The following is an 18,942-nucleotide window of genomic DNA, read 5'->3' on the forward strand; positions in this document are numbered from 1 at the left end:
TGTAACCTGCCTTCACTAATCAAGGTCGTTTTAATTGTTGATACAAAAATTTGTTCTCCAAGTAGCACGTAGCGGAAACAATAAGATGTTTGCCGGAGCTGTTATCCAGAAACTTGGAGTCAGCTGTGCCTAGTTCAAGCTGAGCCTGTTAAGGCTGGATAGGACGGCCAACCCGCCATCTGGGCATGCGCGAGTGTCCCCTAGGTGACCTTTTTACGTCAGAGGGCTGAAAACTCCATGCTCAGATCGTACCAAGCTCTCGCGCTTTTGAACATGCAGAGGTCAGTAGCTTCGTTACACCTGTGCAGAATGATGATTCCCACACCTTTTCTCAATCACCTTTCTCCACGCTCCCCACGCCTCAAACTGCCCTGCTTCTTTACTCTTTATCCCCATACTCCAGCCCCTTGCCTTTGGGAAGGTGGATGTGCGACTTCTTGTCTTCTAGCTTGGCTACCTTGTGAGTAAACCCTCTCTTTGCTGCAAACCTTGGCATCTCAGCGTTTCGGCTTGCTGTGCATCAGGCAAAACGGGTCTGTTTCGGTAACAGGAGTAGAATCAAGACCACCACTTGCTCCGCTGGGACAGTCATAACGTTCCAGAGTTTCTCCTGTACTAAGGACACAATTTCCGACTTAATCTAAGGAGAACAAAGAACATATCCTCCTGGTTTTAGCAACAGGGAATTAAGGAGATGAAAACGAATACTCTTTGAAGAGGTCTGTTTTTCTCCTGAAGAGTCTCACTTCGTGCGGAGTCCGTGTTTCACAGTATTTGTGGATTGAATTAGATGGAAGGAAACTGGGAAATGAAGAGAAGCCGGGAGCAGGTAGGCAGACCCAGGTTATGCAGGGTCTGGCCTCTGCACAAGTCTCCAGGTTCATTCTGCTGCTCTGTTGGTCCTTCTCAGCCATTGGGTTCTCATTCCCATCACCCCAGCCCACGAACGTCTATCAGATCCTCGGACACACTGTGTTTCTTCCTTACTTGGCCATTAGCTGGAGTTTGCGCTGCGTCAACCCTCTCAGCCTAGCTTTCTATTTATCCTCCACATCTCGTTCATACCTCAGCCTTAAAAAAGAAGGAAATCCTATTATATATGACAACACGGATGAATCTTGAGGACATCATGCTAAGTGAAATAAGCCAGCCGGAGAAAGACGAATATTGCATGACTCCATTTGTAAGAGGCACTTGGAGTCCTCAAATCCGAGACAGAAACTGGAAAGATGGTTGCCAGGAACTGGGATCGAGGGGAGATGAGAGGTAACTGTTCAATGCCTGTAACGTTTCAGTTGTGCAAGAAGAAATATTTCTAGACCTCTGCTTAAAACATTGTTATAGTCAACAGTACTGTACTGTTCACTTTAAATTTTTTTTTTTTTTTGCGGTACGCGGGCCTCTCACTGTTGTGGCCTCTCCCGTTGCGGAGCACAGGCTCCGGATGCGCAGGCGCAGCGGCCATGGCTCACGGGCCCAGCCGCTCCGCGGCACGTGGGATTCTCCCGGACCGGGGCACGAACCCGCGTCCCTTGCATCGGCAGGCGGGCTGTCAACCACTGTGCCACCCGAGAAGCCCTAAAAATTTTAAGAGAATAAATCTCATGGTGTTTTTTGCCATGATTAAGAAAAGAAGTTCTTAATAAGGATTTCTGGTGATCAAATCTGGCCCCGTGGAGCACAGTCTGGGTACATGAGGCACTCTGGCAAATCAGAGACTTCCCTCAAGATTTTTGGACTTGGAAGAAAGAAACGGAATATAGTTACTATTTGGTGAAAGACACTGATCTACAGAGGAATGCAGAGTTAAGAGAGAAGGCACGTGGAGGTGATCTGGTGGACATTGCAGTTTTCCCTGAAGCCACCTGCAGTAACGTAAGTCAATAAAAATTCTACTTTGATTTCTAATCCAGTTGACTTAGGTTTCTCTCAGGGGCAAGGATAACAAATAATAAAAACAGCAACACCGCCACCACCAACAGCCATATGTTATGAGACCATAAACTCCACAGGGGCTGAGATCTTGCCTGCTTTGCTCAACGAAGTTGGTACTCAGTAAAAAGTTGAAAATGAATACATGTTATGAAATTATCAATCCCCTTTAAAATTTTTGGTAGACAGAGCCTATAATTACCCTTTTTTAATATGGGATAGATGAAATATATTTTTGAAGTATTTCAGGGTACCTGAATTTAAAGAAAAAACATATATATATAATATTTCTGTGTAAATTTCTAAAGTTAGTCATGGAGAGAGAAAATGATTAAGAAAACAAACAGGTTACCAATAACACACACTTAAGTTAGTGAATCTTTTGAAATTCTGGAAAATCAGATTTTTATATGTTTGAGATTCAGAATGGCTTGAATAGGTTTTTGAGAGGAATTTATTTGGTTGTTTGTTTAACCAACCTGTCCCTATTTCCCCTATCCCTAAATCCTCCCTCCCTGGCAACCAGTTTTCCTATTAGTTCAACTTTTTTTTTTTTAGATTACTCATATAAAAGATATCATGTGGTTTTGTCTTTCTCTGTCTGGTTTATTTCACTTAGCACAATGCCTTCTAGGTCATCCATTTTGCATATGACAGGATTTCCTTCATTTTTAAGGTGGAATAATATTCCATTATGTATGTGTATCACATTTTCTTTATCCACTCATCTGTCAACAGTTGCTTGGTTTGTTTCCATACCTTGGCTATCGTGAATAATACTGCTGTGAACATGGGAATGCAGATATCTCTTCGAGGTGATTTTGTTTCCTTTGTATATGTAGCTAGAAGTGGGATTTCTGGATCGTATATTTTTAATTTTTTGAGAATTCTCCATGCTGTTTTCCATAGTGGCTATACTAGTTTACATCCCCACCTATAGCACAAAAAGGTTTCCTTTTCTCCACATCCTTGCCAGCATTTGTTATCTCTTCTCTTTTTGATAATAGTCATTCTAACAGGTGTGCGGTGATAGCTTTTTGTGGTTTTGATTTGCACTTCTCTGATGATTAGTGATGTTGAGCACCTTTTCATGTACCTGTTGGCCATTTGCATGTTTGTTCAGGTCCTTTGCCCATTTTTAAATTGGGTTATTTATTTTTTTTGCTGTTACTTTTTAGGAGTTCCTTGTATATTTTGGGTATGAATCCCTTACTGGATATGTTTTTTGCAAACATTTTCTCTTATTCCATAGGTTGCCTTTTCATTGTGCTAATGGTTTCCTTTGCCATGCAGAAGCTTTTTAGTTTGGTCTAGTCCCTCCTGTTTATTTTCTTCTAAGTGGTTTATATCTGATTATTTCACCAAAACCATTTTACTGTTTAGACCTAAGATATACAAATCACATTTTACACATGCTTGGTAAACGTTTAACTTTGCAAAGGCAGAATGAGGCCCAATACAATCTGACTTAAGGAAGAAATCCCCAGATAACCTTATCTTGTCACTGTGGCAACTAGGGGCACACAGTAGTGAAGAATGAGTGCTGGCACTGGGAGAGGTTAACTCCCCTAGTGAGGAACCTTGACTGAACACAGCGACTTACCCACTGGTTCCACTACTGTACCTGGAAATGCGGCATTTGAGAATTCATTCTCAAAAGCTAATTGCTAGAGCCTTTTAAGATGAACCTAAATAAATAAATCGTACTCCCTGTAATTGAAAATGATGGTCTAATGGTCAAAGCATGGGCCAGAGGTTCAGAGCTACATGAATATTTAGTTATGTATTAGAATTAGAAAAATGGTTCCTAACTAAGATATGTTCTAAAGGTCTGTCCGCCTTCCTTTCTCCCCTTTTCTCTCTCTTTCTTCCTCCCTCCTTCCCTCCCTCCCTTCCTTCCTTCCTTCCATCCATCCATCTTTCACTCTTTAAATTTCTTGATTCTTCTTAAGTGTATTGTGGTTCCCTTGAGATAGGACTCATCAGGCACTGCTTGCCAAATGCCATTTAAAATCAAAATCCCTCAATTCTGTTTATTAACAAAAAGGTTTATTGTAAAGTCCTGCATATGTTTTAAAAATATACGTACAGATTTAATGGAAAAAAAGAGCAGGTGTTAATCCATTAGACAAATTAATCGTTTAAATAGCATGTGAATTATGTCTCTTCAGAGAATAGTTGAGGCTCTATCTCTGAGGATGACACTCTTAATATATTCCTAACTAGGACAGTTACAAAACTGGGTTTTTATTTTCTTCTTCTCTGGTTCACTAAAACAATAAAATTAAGACAAGAACAAAACAAAAACAAAAACCCAGAGGATAAGAAACTAAGATCTTGAGGTACAGAAAAGCTGAGATCTGGGAAAGACTGAAATTATGGATGTGCACAACTGAAGGACCCAGTCAAGAGGTGCTGGACGAAAGCATCCAGGAGGGCAAGGGTGTGTCATGGTTGGGTTGAAGCGCAGTGTCACATGGTGTCATAGCAGGTGGTGTGTGTCATCCTCATGGGGATTTCATGAGTCAAAATGGACGAACTTTTTGTATTAGAGTAAGGTGACTGGAAAGCCAGAGCAACTGCTATGATTGTCCAGGGTGAGCATCCTAAGGTCTGAAGGATGGTGGCATGTGTATACATAGGATATGGAGAACTATAGAGGTTATAGTGGTTTATATTTCCAGGTGAAAGGATGTTCTAAACAGTCATAAAATTCTGGTGTGTGTTCTTCAACTCATCACCTAGGTCACAGGTTTGAAAAAATGGCTTATTTTTGTAGATTACTTTCTTACTAAAAACACTGATAGATGATGGGATGGTAGTTTTGATCTATTGTAGGCCTCTGTTGGGTGCCAAAGGAGGGCCTTGGGTACCTAGCCACAGAGGACATCAGCAGTGTGAAGAGGATGTAGAAAGGAAAAGTGATGGACCCAGAATAAAGTTTGTAAATTTCTAATATTGCCTATGGTTTTCATTATAATGATATCAGGAGAAATGAACAATTTGGGGTTTTATTTTTTTAGTAATACTAAAAAAAGTTGATATTAATATCTGATTTCAAGTGATTTGGTGTCTTGTGGAAAAAGTGTAATCAGTTAAATGTGGTGAAATAATAAAAGATGTAGAGATAAGCATAGTGATAAAAATCATGAAATGATTTCATCTCTGGGGTTCTGTTGGTATAGCGTGTCCCCCGCATTGAACAATCAGGCATCCGTGTGCCAACTCAAACATAAGTATGTCAAGACTTGACACATTTAATCCACTCTGTTCTGGTATATTGTGGTTTATGTTGTGAGTTATAATTTTGTGAAATTATTTTGAAGTGTTGTGGCTATAAGGCAACTTTGAGGAGACAGTTGCAGAAAATGAGCTCAGTTGGTACAACAAGTCCATAAAGGCAACCTCCTCCAGGAAGCTTCTGGAATAGTCATGGACGTGGGTACTTCTTTGACCTCATAATCATTTACTACCTGCTCTTCTAGAAGCTCAGAAACATGTGACTTCCTTGAACAAGAGCTCTATTAAACCACTCAGGCACTTTTCTTGTGATTTATTAAGACATGAAATATGTTGAGAGTTCTGTAGACTGTCAATAATAGTCATGTATTTTGGAATTTAAGAATAAAGTATATAAATAATCCCAAACTGGAGAACGCTCACCTAGGGTAACCTGGGCACTGAACGTTAAATAATATATACAGAAAAGGTCTTGCAAATCTTCTGCAAAAGATGAGAAAACATTGGAGTATTAATTTATTCAAGCAAAATTAACCATTAAAATAAGTAGTCCATTTCTCTCTATAGAGACTATCGGCTGACAGAATACATTTATAAAAATAGTACTTCTTCCTCCTCTAGTCAAGGGTTGTTTACTAAAGGAAACTAGTTGCAAAAATTTGTACACAAAAACCCAGCTTTTACGTTCTTCAGAAACAATGAGAACTATCACAGTGATCTCTTTAAATTAACTACACACAGTAATTTGAAAATTTGGATATCTCCTTGATGGTGAACAGCCAATAGAGTCAACGGAAGAGAGAGTCCTTGCAAACATATCGGCCTGGATTCAAATCCACACCCAAGTGAACATGCTGCCGTTGGCCAGTTTAGTTTCTGAACCCAGCTTCCTCATCCATCAGTAGAGAGGCAAAAACGATTAATATATGGTTATCTCATTTAATCTTTGCAACAATTCTAAAAGCTACACCATCGTATTTATTTTTTCACAAATTTTTGTTATATTTTACATTGTTTTATCACTTATCATAAGTAAATTACGGCACACCTCAGACACATTGGCAGGTTTGGTCCCAGACCACCTCGATAAAGCGAATATTTCAATAAAGTGAGTCACACAAATTTTTTGCTTTCCAAGTGCGTATGAAAGTTATGTTTATACTATATTGTCGTCTGTTAAATGTGCAATGGCATTATGTCTAAAATAAGTGTACATGCCTTAATTAGAAAGTATTTTATCGCTCAAAAATGATAACCATCCTCTGAGCCTTCAGTGAGTCATAATCTTTTTGCAACAGTAACATCAAAGATCACTGATCACAGATCACCATAATCTAGTAATGATGACAAAGTTTAAAATATTGTGAGAATTACCAAGATATGACAGAGAGACACAAAGTGAGCAAAGCTGTTGGAAAAAATGGCGCCCATAGACTTGCTTGACTCAAAGTTGCCACAAACGATCAATTTATAAAAAATGCAGTATCTGTGAAGTACAATAAAATGAGGGATGCCTGTGTATTGCACATCACAACTCTATTTGGGGACGTTAAATAAATTTCATGAAGTAATTTAACAGGCGATTTGAGTTTGGAGTCAAGTTTTGATTTTTCTCCATAAATTCTATACAGTACTAAAAAATCTGAAAAATTCAGTTGTTTTGAGAAGCAACTGTAATTGTCTTATTATTTATGATTAAAAAACAATTACTTAAAACAAGTTACTTGAAATCACTTAAAAACAAACTTGAAAACACAACTTTTTTCATAGAATTTTAGTAGCAACTAAATAATTTAGTTTTAAAAATACATTAGACATATTTAATAGTTGGCAGCATAATCCACGTATCACAGGATAAACACTTGATTAAATTATCCAAGAAGTAAAGTAGAAAATATCCTACTAATTAGACTTTTCAGACATCTTGTCTTTTAAATATCAGAAAAGTCAATGGACATATAAAATACCTATCACAAAAACTGAGTCATGAATAGAACATTCAAGTGTTAGATTTATTAGTTTTCTTGATTTTCTCTCCTACCCATAAGTAATTAATATTCTGCCTTATTCGAAATTTATCACTGGATCCTCCTCCTAAAAGGCTTTCTGACCCGCCGCTAAGGCATCTCATTCCTAGTTCAAGCCATAAAATCTTCTTTAAGAACCACTGTTAGGCAGTTACCTGGACCTGGGTGAAAGAGCAGAAATAGTAATGGACCAAGACTTGGTACTTAACCTTCCAAGATCTCAGTAATATCAAAAGAGGGCAAGAGCCTGGATGAGATGACTTTCCATGTCCTTCTAACTCTGTCTCTCTCTTGAAGAGCCTGTGTGTCTCCCAAGGCCTCTGTAATGACTAATTTGTGGTCCTGTAAATGAGAAAGTTGGAGCTGGAAGGGACCTAAGAATCAAAGTAATTATCTGTTTTCAGGAAAAGTGTTCATTCCTACTGCCCTTGCTTTTCTCTTTCACCTACTCTCTGGACTTTTCCATATTCTCTTCATGCTAAATATTCAGGTGATTTTGATGTCATCGCAAATGCCGGTCTCTAAGGAAGGGGACACCGCTGCCAGTGGGCGCAGTCCTTTTAGCTGCCTGTTCTTGTGAATAATCTTTTATTGGGACACAGCCACACCTATTTGCCTACTGGCTGCTTTCATGCTTCAAAGACAGTTGAGTAGTTGTGACAGAGAGTTTACAGACCACAAATCCCCAAATATTTACTGACTATTTCCAGAAAGAGTTTGCTGACCTCTGTCCTAAAGGATTACATGCAAACCCCATGAATCCCCATGGGTGGATGTGATTGGAACTCCAGTGAGCCCTTTAAATTATCTGTAAGATATTAATTTTTGCCAAAATAGTTACAGTAGCTCCAATCATACTGTGCCCAGATTCACAACTTTTCCCATTAATAAAAGTGATAAATAATCCCATAGAGAGGGTGGTTTGGTATAAAATCGGCTTTAAGTAGATTGACCTGTCATTTTGTAAAGTTATTTTGAACACCCCCCAAATTGTTATTTTGAATTTTTTTGGCGGGGGGCGGGCATTGCAGACAAAAGCAGCCACCTTCCACCTGGAGCCTTGCGGGTCGGTTCAGGCTGACTAGGAACCCAGACCCCGCCACCAGGTTGGGAGTCTTAAAGTCACTGTTGCTTTCACAGCTGCAGGCTTCTTCTTTGTAAATCAGAGAAAACGCTGGTGCACTACCGGCCTGGAAAGATGTTCCAATGCAATAAAGGTTAGGTTTGTGCAAGTGCTTTGTTATTTTTCTATCAATTCGGGGCTCAAGACCAGGGGAGGAGTGTCAGGAAGAGATACTCCTTGTTTGATTTAATTCAGTCAAATCAGGACAGGGAATTCAGACAAGGCTTAGACTAGATTTCTTCAGAGCACATATGGGACTGCCGTTCCTCGGTGAATAATGCCCACTCCAGCCATGTGTTCCTTCCACCATTTGTGAGATCTAGGTCACATTCTTCCCTCCACAGTGCTGAAGATGTGTGGTAGAGAAGTCTAAAGTTACTGTGGCAGTTTCTTTTAGTTACATATTAAAGCAGAGATGCCTTATCTGTGAGGCGGAGCTCTAAGTCCCTGTGACGTCTTGCTTTGAATTAATTCATTAGTTATAGCCAGCTGACAGAAGTAGAATGTTCTAGTTCATAAAGCCAATGAATTTTCTGTAGCTCCTTAGATAGTACTGTGACATCTTAAAGCTGAAGATGAAGGATTTCAGTTTAGTCATAGAGGAAACCTAAAGTCCTGGGATGAATGCCTTACTGTCATCTGGGCTCATGGAAATAGGTACATTTTCTATGTCTAGTCAGAGAGACTAGCTTTTCGATCCTGACCCATGGGAAAAGGAGACATCTCAGCTTAGATGGGCCACAAAACACAGCTGGTTGTTGACTAATCAGGTTATTACAGTTGCACGGGCTGGGTTGTAGACCAAAAGCAAAAACAAACCAAAAAAAGCAATTTTCATTGAAGTAATGAAAAAAGCAGCAAAACATAGCCATATGATGGTAAAGGAATGGGTCTTTTCTAGTGCATAGAATGAAAAATGCCCTCAGATGGGTTATTACTCATTCTTAACTAATGCATGAGAAGGACTCAGGTAGGAAAATAATCAAAAGTTACTATGCGGTGTTATGAAAAGAGAGGGTCTGAGCTCATGGGGGGACAGTTGTTGAATGCTGTTTGGAATCACCATACCCCCTTCATCAGGTTGTGTTTTCTACTTGGAATTTGGTGTGGAGTTATTCTCATGCATTTCTCAAACTCCTGAAAGAGAAATAAGGAGAGAAATTTCAGTCGTTCTAAGCAAAATAAAATAAGAAGCTGAGTAAAGACTCATTGCACATTGTTGGAAGCAGGTTCTTTTCTATTTGTAGGGAAGGAACACTGTACACAAAGCTCTAGATAGCTGTGAAGGCTGAAAATATCTTCAGTCTTTGTAAGAATTTCACAGCCTCTTCTCTGGGTGAACTCATCTCTTCACATTTTAACATTTTTGGTTATTCTTCTCTTACCCTTTCTGCACAGTCATTGCATAAGAGACTTAAGTTACTCAGATGAATTACACTCAGATTTTTCCCTTAGGGAAAACTTTCGACATAAGCCCTGTAAAAGGAAAACGTTTACTGATCCTTCTTTCCTTGTTTTTGGAGATTATAAGACCATTTATTTTTGTGAAGCTGTGTCGGCCCCTGTCAGCCTCAGGGAAGCATTAATGACCTCAAAGACCAGACATCCTGCCGCCTCTAGAGTTTGTCAAGTTGTTTGGATACACAAAACTCACAAAGCTTAGTTGTTGTTTTTGGACAAAACCCAGGCACATCAACTATATTAACTGCCAAGCTTGCCAGCCTTTATGTTTCTGTAAACGTAATGTTTGCAGCACAAGGGCCAACTGTATACGTATCTATGTGTACATACATATATGTACAATAATATAAATTCTTAGGGGCTATCAACTAGGTATGAAGCAGTGTTCTAAGTTTAAGAATCTGATCACAGAACTGTTTTGTCTAGCCCACATAATATTGTTAGAAATAGTTGTAGGTCTGCTTCTAAACACTGATAAACTCTTCATGAGTATCTCTTACCAAATGCAAGTTCCTGTGCCCGAATAGTGAGGCCAAACAATACCCAAACGTTGGCGTTTGGAGCGGAGAAAGATTTATTGAAGGGAGAACGTGTGGTTCATGCCCCCCCCCCCGCCCCCCATTCCTGAAGTCCCCGAAGAGTTTTGGCAAAACATTTTTTGTTTTTTGCGGTACGCGGGCCTCTCACTGTTGTGGCCTCTCCCCTTGCGGAGCACAGGCTCCGGAAGCGCAGGCTCAGCGGCCACGGCTCACGGGCCCAGCCGCTCCGCGGCATGTGGGATCTTCCCGGACCGGGGCACGAACCCGTGTCCCCTGCATCGGCAGGCGGACTCTCAACCACTGCGCCACCAGGGACGCCCAGCAAAACATTTTTAAAGGCAAGTTGAGGAAGGGGCGTGGTTGGTTGTTGCAGACTGCTTGGCGTGGGAATCCTTTGTTCTTGCCGCTTTCCACGTAGGCCAGGGCACAAAGTTCCGGTAAACCTTCAACAAGACAAATGTTATTCTCTGTTCTGCAACTTTTCATCTCTCCATCTGAATGGAAAAGTGTTACACTCTTAAAGGTCAGAGCTTTGAGAACGGGTTGTCCTGTATATTTCAGGCTATACGCAATATTCTTAACTCAAGGCAAAATACAAAAGTTAAAGAAACAGAGCAAATACAGAGTCAGATTGTTCTTCTCTATGACGTATCCAGAGACTGTGACTCCTGTTGAGAAGTCTCAGGCTCTGGCAGGTCTGGACCTGCATCCCCCCACACCATTACCTGGAAGGTGACCATCCAGGCGTCTGCCCGTTCTCTTACCCCTGGGCTTCACTCACTGATGTCTAGTCCTTGCCCTGTTGACATTGGAGCTACCGCCCCCCTAGATCAATAAGGAGTGGCTGGAGGGGGATTGGAAAGAGTGGGATGGGGGAGAGTTTTGAGGGTTTTAGGCAAAAGGGCTGGCCTTGGAAATATGTGGGCTCTGGGATGCAGCCACGAGAAGAATGGGGAGAGCACTCTTCAGCACCTGGGGACAGGACGGCAGACTGCGGGTGTGGGAGAGGCTTGTAGGAGAGAGAGATGCTTTTAAAAGCCTTCATCCTGAGGAATGTCTGGGATATGTGGAAGAAAATATCCTTTCCTGCTTTTCTAGAACAGAATAATAGAGGTTTTCCATGCCACTTTTTTACATAAGTAAAATTTGAAATAAAAGAAAATAAATATCGTTTCTTTTGAAGGAGTAGAGTGGAAGAAAAGAAGGATTATACGGAAACAGTGGAGAGTACTCTGTAATGACTACTACTTGCCAAAGTAACGTAGGAGTCCCTTGGCAGCAAAGGGTAGAATGCGGTCTGGTTAGATTGCAAGTGCTGTGCGCCCAGCGAAGCATGTTAGTTTGTAACAGGGCTTCAAGTGAAAAAAATCGCAGTTGACAGCTTCAGTTCATAAGGAACAAAGCACCAGGATCCACGAAGAAATTAACCGCCCGGGTGAGCACTCAGCTTCAGAACAAAATGAGTGCTTCACTGAAGGAAGAGTGGTAGATTTTCAAATGAATTCTTATTTGTGTTCCTCTGGTATTTCCAACTTTGAATGTACTCATTTCCAGTATGTTGTTTTCTTACAATAATAGGAATCGATTTAAGCACATTGCATTTTTACTTCAAAATAATTGGATAGGTACACTTTAAGTAAAATTTCTTTATTTGCACTTAAAAAATATGACAGCTAATAAAATGAAACTAATGGTTTTTATTGCCAAAAGAAAAATTAAATGTAATGTTTAATGAACTCTTTGAAAACTGTAGCTGTTACCTTAATGCAACACATTCTGACTTCCATTAAATGTATCTGCTGTATTTAACCCACTGGGTTTAATGTCCCTGTAATTGAGACACTTCCCCTTTAAAATTGTAGGAACATCTCTTACATTTTATTTTCCTTATAAGTTTAGAAAACCATGTAAAAATATTTTTGCCACTAAAGACTTCACTTATTTCTCATTTTAGTACTCTTTCTTCATATTTTAGTAAAAAAGAAAAGCGGCAAATGATATTTATATATCTAGAATTTAGGAAAATTCTCTAAAACTATGGAACTAAATTGTTCTTGTTTGTTAAGAAGTCAAGATAGGGGCTTCCCTGGTGGCGCAGTGGTTGAGAGTCCGCCTGCCGATGCAGGGGACACGGGTCCGTGCCCCGGTCCGGGAAGATCCCACATGCCGCGGAGCGGCTGGGCCCGTGAGCCATGGCCGCTGAGCCTGCACGTCCGGAGCCTGTGCTCCGCAAGGGGAGAGGCCACAACAGTGAGAGGCCTGCGTACCGCAAAAAAGAGAAAAAAAAAGAAGTCAATATAAATTGTATTCCAGGTGGCAAGAACGACTATCCATTCACCTCAATAAATAATTTCACAATTTCAAGTTTCTTCTTATCAAATTCTATTTAGGAGAATAGATTTTTTGTGTGATATTCTATAAAATTAAAGGACTTCTATTCAAAATCATGTCAAAAAATATTTTAGTTACAAAGTAACACTGAAAGAATATCCATTGTATTATTTATATTTATTACTGTTTGAAAAGTTGATAATTTCGTATCTTCTCATATATGATTTCAACTGCCATTTATTTTATATAAATGAAATTACATCTAAAATGATAATTTAGATAAATCTATATTATTGCATTTTGAACACCATAATTTACAATATATAGTACACATATTATATACATACACTTTATGTCTAAATTAATTGTAGGGATTTCTGTGTAGCTTATTATCTGAAACAAAACAAAACAGAACAGAACAAAAAAACAACTCCTCTGTAGCCATTCAACTTATAACCATACAATTAGTATAAGGGGATAAGACTTTGTGAAACTTTGTGTTTACTCTCTTATGGCTAGTTGTGTCTCTGTTTATCGGAGTTCCTTTTATTCAGAAATGACTATCTTTCTACTGTATTTCAAATGCCACCTACTTTAAGTTCTGATCATATTTGATCCACCACTTATAGTTTTGAAATGAAGATAAGGATGAATCAATTGTTTTCATCTCTTTAAAATACATAGCATCCCTTGGTAACCATAAGATTGTTTTCTACATCTGTGACTCTATTTCTGTTTTGTAAATAAGTTCATTTGTACCATTTTTTGAGATTCCACATACAAGCGATAACATATGATATTTGTCTTTGGGGGGGGAGGGATAAACTGGGAGATTGGGATTGACATATACACACTACTATATATAAAACAGATAACTAATAAGGACCCACTGTATAGCAAAGGGAACTCTACTCAATACTCTGTAATGGCCTATATGGGAGAAGAATCTAAAGAAGAATGTATATATGTGTATGTATAACTGATTCATTTGCTGTATAGCAGAAACTAACACAACACTGTAAATCAACTATACTCCAATAAAAATTTTTAACAATAATAAAATACATAGCATCTATGGACTAAAAACTGATACACTAAATTGCAACTCAGAATCCCCCAAGTAAGAAGATTCTTTCCTAAATATTATGTGACATTCTATCCCCTGATTTTAGGAAAACAAAGTGAGGATAAGTTGGATTCTATCCCAAAATACTATGCATTGGACTCATTCTCACATGTATACAATAGGTTGACAATTGATGAGAATTAGGGGACAGCAGAAGAGAATTCTTAACTATATCTGCTTATATTTAACCACCCTAAGGCACTTTAAATCTCGCCCATCCTTTATTCTAGTAAAACTGTCACGGAACCAAAAGATATATCTGTGAAAAGAACTCTATGTCAAAAAGTAAAGCTACTTGGAGAAGCTTATGGGACCTTATGTCAGTTTTCTACTTGAATTATAGTTATTTCACTAGTTATCCTTTTCACATCCGTTGTGACTAAAAAGTAAGATGTGGCAGCAATCATTCTGCAATGTCATTTGTAAACTAAATTTATGTTACAGATTTGCATGCTAAGTGCCTCTCTGCTAAGAGGAGCTCTCAAAAACAGCGAGTTTATGCTACCCTTTGTGCTTAAGGCAGAATTCTAAAGCAGATCCAGGTTAAACATGAAGACAACTTTACATCTTTGTCTGAAGTCAAATATGTATTCTTTACCATTGCAGTTATCTGAGTTCTCTTTTTCTGTTTGTTTGTTTGTTTGGAAGCTATTAGCAGCATAAACTAAGATCATTTTTTCATACATCTTTATTGGAGTATAATTGCTTCACAATGCTGTGTTAGTTTCTGTTGTACAACAAAGAGAATCAACCATATGAATACATATATCCCCATATCCCCTCCCTCTTGAGTCTCCCTCCCATCCTCCCTATCCCACCCCTCTAGGTCGTCACAAAGCACTGAGCTCTCCCTGTACTATGCTGCTGCTTCCCACTAGCTATCTATTTTACATTTGGTAGTGTATATATGTCCATGCCACTCTCTCACTTCATCCCAGCTTACCCTGCCCCCGCCCCATGTCCTCAAGTCAATTCTCTACGTCTGCGTCTTTACTCCTGCCCTGCCACTAGGTTCATAAGTACCATTGTTTTTTAGATTTCATATATATGTGTTAGCAAACGGTATTTGTTTTTCTCTTTCTGACTTACTTCACTCTGTATGACAGACTCTAGGTCCATCCACCTCACTACAAATAACTCAATTTTGTTTCTTTTTATGGCTGAGTAATATTCCCTTGTATATATGTGCCACATCTTCTTTATCCATTCATCTGTCGATGGGCATTTAGGTTGCTTCCATGTCCTGGCTATTGTAAATAGTGCTGCAGTGAACAATTTGGTACATGCCTCGTTTTGAATTTTAGTTTTCTCAGGGTATATGCCCAGTAGTGGGATTGCTGGGTCGTATGGTAGTTATATTTGTAGTTTATTAAGGGACCTCCATACTGTTTTCCATAATGGCCGTATCAATTTACATTCCCACCAACACTGCAGGAGGGTTCCCTTTTCACCACACCCTCTCCAGCATTTATTGTTTCTAGATTTTTTGATAATATCCATTCTGACTGGTGTGAGGTGATACCTCATTGTAGTTTTGATTTGCATTTCTCGAATGATTAGTGATGTTCAGCATCTTTTCATGTGCCTCTTGCCCATCTGCATGTCTTCTTTGGTGAAATGTCTATTTAGGTGTTCTGCCCATTTTTTAATTGGGTTGTTTGTTTTTTTGATATTGAGATCCATGAGCTGTTTGTATATTTTGGAGGTTAATCTTTTGTCAGTTGCTTCATTTGCAACTATTTTCTCCCATTCTGAGGGTTGTCTTTTCATCTTGCTTATGGTTTCTTTTACTGCGCAAAAGCTTTTAAGTTTCATTAGATCCCATTTGTTTATTTTTGGTTTTATTTCCATTAAAAGATCTCGCTGTGGTTTATGTCAAAGAGTGTTTTTCCTATGCTTTCCTTTAAGAGTTTTATAGTGTCCGGTCTTACATTTAGGTCTTTACTCCTTCTGGAGTTTATTTTTGTGTATGGTGATAGGTAGTGTTCTAATTTCATTCTTTTACATGTAGCTGTCCAGTTTTCCCAGCGTCACTTATTGAAGAGGCTGTCTTTTCTCCATTGTATGTTCTTGCTTCCTCTGTCATAAATTAGGTGACCATATGGGTGTGGGTTAATCTCTGGGCTTTCTATCCTGTACCATTGACCTACTTTTCTGTTTTTGTGCCAGTATCATACTGTCTTGATTTCTGTAGCTTTGTAGTATAGTTTGGAGTCAGGGAGACTGATTCCTCCAGCTCCGTTTTTCTTTCTCAAGATTGCTTTGGCTATTCGGGGTCTTTTGTGTTTCCATACAAATTGTAAAATTTTTTGTCCTAATCGTGTGAAGAATGCCATCGGTAGTTTGATAGGGATTGCATTGAATCTATAGATTGCTTTGGGTAGTATAGTCATGTTCACAATATTGATTCTTCCAATCCAAGAACAGGTTATATTTCTCCATCTGTTTATGTCATCTTTGATTTCTTTCATCAGTGTTCTATAGTTTTCTGAGTACAGGTCTTTCGCCTCCTTAGGTAGGTTTATTCCTAGGTATTTTATTCTTTTTGTTGTGATGGTAAATGGGATTGTTTCCTTAATTTCTCTTTCTGATTTTTCGTTGTTAGTCTATAGGAATGCCAGAGATTTCTGTGCATTAACTTTGTATCCTGCAGCCTTACCAAATTCATTGATTAGTCCTAGCAGTTTTCTGGTGGCATCTTTAGGATTTTCTACATATAGTATCATGTCGTCTGCAAACTCTGACAGTTTTACTTTTTCTTTTCCAATTTGTATTCCTTTTATTTACTTTTCTTCTTTGGTTGCCATGGCTAGGACTTCCAAAACTGTGTTGAATAAGAGTAGCAAGAGTGGACATCCGTGTCTTGTTCCTGATCTTAGTGGAAATGCTTTCAGTTTTTCACCGTTGAGTATGATGTTTGCTGTGGGTTTGTCGTATATGGCCTTTATTATGTTGAGGTAGGTTCCCTCTATGCCCATTTTCTGGAGAGTTTTTTATCATAAATGGTGTTGAATTTTGTCAAAAGCTTTTTCTGCATCTACTCAGATGATCATATGTTTTTTAAATTAATTTATTTTTAACAAGTTTATTGGAGTATAATTGCTTTACAGTGTTGCATTAGTTTCTGCATTAGTATAACAAGGTGAATCAGCTATTTGCATACATATATCCTCATACCCCCTCCCTCTTGAACCTCCCTCTCACCCTTCCCAATCCCACCCCTCTAGGGGGTCACAAAGCACCGAGCTGATCTCCCTGTGCTATGTGGCTGCTTCCCACTAGCTATCTATTTTACGTTTGGTAGTGTATATATGTCAGTGCTACTCTCTCACTTTTTTTCATATGGTTTTTATTCCTTAATTTGTTAATATCGTGTACCACATTGATTGATTTGCATTTATTGAAGAATCCTTGTATTCCTGGGATTAACCCTACTTCATCATGGTGTATGACACTTTTATTATGTTGTTGGATTCTGTTTGCTAGTACTTTGTTCAGGATCTTTGCATCTATGTTCGTCAGTGAGATTGGTCTATCATTTTCTTTTTCCGTGATATCTTTTTCTGGTTTTGGTATCAGGGTGATGGTGGCTTCATGGAATGAATTTGGGAGTGTTCCTCCCTCTGCAGTGTTTTGCAAGAGTTTGAGAAAGATTGGTGTTAGCTCTTTTCTAAATGTTTGATGGAATTTGCCTGTGAAGCCATCTGGTCCTGGACTTTTGTTTGTTGGAAGATTTTAAATTACAGTTTCAATTTCATTACTTGTGATAGGTCTGTTTATATTTTCTAATTCTTCCTGGTTCAGTCTTGGAAAATTGTACCTTTCCAGGAATTTGTCCATTTCTTCATGGTTGTCCATTTTATTGGCATATAGTTGTTTGTAGTAGGCTCTTATAGTCCTCTGTATTTCTGTGGTGTCAGTTGTGATTTCTCCTTTTTCATTTCTGTATTATTGATTTGCATCCTCTCTCTTTTTTTCTTGATAAGTCTGGCTAAGGGTTTTTCAATTTTGTTTATCTTCTCAAAGAACCAAGTTTTAGTTTTATTGATCTTCGCTATTGTTTTCTTTGTTTCTATTTCATTAATTTCTGCTCTGATTTTATGATATCTTTCCTTCTTTGTTCTTCTTTCTCTAGTTGCTTTAGGTGTGGGATTAGATTGTTTATTTGAGATTTTTCTTGTTTCTTGAGGTGAAATTGAATTGCTATAAACATCCCCCTTAGAACTACTTTTGCTGCATCCCATAGGTTTTGGGTCATCATGTTTTCATTGTCATTTGTTTCTATGTATTTTCTTATTTCTTCTTTGATTTCTTCAGTGATCTCTTGGTTATTTAGTAGCACACTGTTTAGCCTCCATGTATTTGTGTTTTTCTCAGATTTTTTTCCTGTAATTGATTTCCAGTCTCATAGCATTGTGGTCAGAAAAGATGATTGATATGATTTCAATTTTCTTAAATTTTCCAAGGCTTGATTTGTGACTCAAGATATGATCTGTCTTGGAGAATGTTCCATGAACACTTGAGAAGAAAGTGTAATCTACTATTTTTGGATGGAATGTATTATAAATATCAGTTAAATCCATCTTGTTTAATGTATCATTTAAAGCTTGTGTTTCCTTATTTATTTTCATTTTGGTTGATCTGTCCATTGGTGAAAGTGGGGTGTTAAAGTCCCCTACTATAATTGTGCTACTGTCGATTTTCCCTTTTATGGCTGTTATCATTTGCCTTATGTATTGAGGTGCTTCTATGTTGGGTGCATAAATATTTACAATTGTTATATCTTCTTCTTGGATTGATCCCTTGATCATTATGTAGTGTCCTTCTTTGTCTCTTGTAATAGTCTTTATTTTAAAGTCTATTTTGTCTGATATGAGAATGGCTACTCCAGCTTTCTTTTGATTTCCATTTGCATGGAATGTCTTTTTCCATCCCCTCACTTTCAGTCTGTCTGTTTCCCTACGTCTGAAGTGGGTCTCTTATAGACAGTGTATATACAGGGCTTGTTTTTGTATCCATTCAGCCAGTCTGTGTCTTTTGGTTGGGGGATTTAATCCATTTACATTCAAGGCTATTTTTGATATGTATGTTCCTATTACCATTTTCTTAATTGTTTTGGGTTTATTTTTGTGGGTCTTTTTCTCCTCTTGTGTTTCCTGCCTG

The 18,942-nt window shown here is 38.5% G+C and overlaps 1 protein-coding gene across 1 annotated transcript in view; it reads left to right on the plus strand.

The window, feature by feature from the left end:
- Positions 1-261: 261 nt before the first annotated feature.
- LOC307191243 (contactin-associated protein-like 2) overlaps positions 262-18,942 on the plus strand; it is a 656,837-nt gene continuing 638,156 nt past the window's right edge. The window contains exon 1 of the mRNA XM_079931147.1: positions 262-1,875. The gene's annotated coding sequence lies outside the window, so the exon portion shown is untranslated. The remainder of the gene's footprint in view (positions 1,876-18,942) is intronic.

Source organism: Stenella coeruleoalba (assembly GCF_951394435.1).
Source record: "Stenella coeruleoalba genome assembly, chromosome: 9".
In the NCBI taxonomy this organism is placed as follows: Eukaryota; Metazoa; Chordata; class Mammalia; order Artiodactyla; family Delphinidae; genus Stenella; species Stenella coeruleoalba.